The following is a 932-nucleotide window of genomic DNA, read 5'->3' on the forward strand; positions in this document are numbered from 1 at the left end:
TAGAATGATTATGGGTCAGAACCGACTTGATGGCACTTAACAACAACAACAATAACAATTGCCAAAATATTGAATGATGCAGAAAGTGTCAAAAGAAAATAGAACGAATACAATAATTCACAGTAGTAAAAAGAAATAGCAGATGTTCAGCCATTTCAAAAGATAGCATATGATTAAGAGCCAATGATATTGAAGGAAGAATTCCAATGTGCATTGAAGACATTGGCAAAGAACAAAGCTCCTGGAACTGATGGAATACAAATTGAACTATTTTAACAAACTGATGCAACCCTGAAGCACTCAATCTTCTCTGACAAGATACTTGGAAGATAACTATCTCACCAACTGACTGGAAGAGATCCATATTTGGCATCATTCCAAAGAGAGACAACCCAAAAGAATGTGAAAATCATCAAACAATATCACAGATATCTCAAACAAATAAAATTTTGCTAAGGATAATCTGAAAACAGCTGTAAATTTACAATGACTGAGAACTTGCAGAGGTTCAAACCAAATTCAGTAGAGGACATGGAATGAAGTATATCATTGCTGACATCTGAAGGATCTTGGCTGAAAGCAGAGAATACCAGAAAGTGTTTACCTGTGTTTTATTGATTATGCAAAGGCTTTCGATTGTGTAGGTTATAACAATCTATGGAAAACACTGTGGAGAATTAGTATTCCCAAACACTTAATTGTGCTCATTAGTAATCTGTAGATAGATCAATTGGCAGTTGATTGAACAGAACAAGGGAATACTAAATGATTTAAAAGTAGGAAAGGTGTGCATGAGAGTTATATTCTTTCACCATACTTATTCAATTTGTATGCTGAGCAAATAACCTGAAAAGCTGGATTGTATGAAGCAAACGGTGGCATCAGGATTGGCGGAAGACTCATTAACAACCCGCAATGTGTAGATGGAACAA

The sequence above is a fragment of the Chrysochloris asiatica genome, unplaced genomic scaffold (genome assembly GCF_000296735.1).
Source record: "Chrysochloris asiatica unplaced genomic scaffold, ChrAsi1.0 scaffold00002, whole genome shotgun sequence".
NCBI lineage: Eukaryota > Metazoa > Chordata > Mammalia > Afrosoricida > Chrysochloridae > Chrysochloris > Chrysochloris asiatica.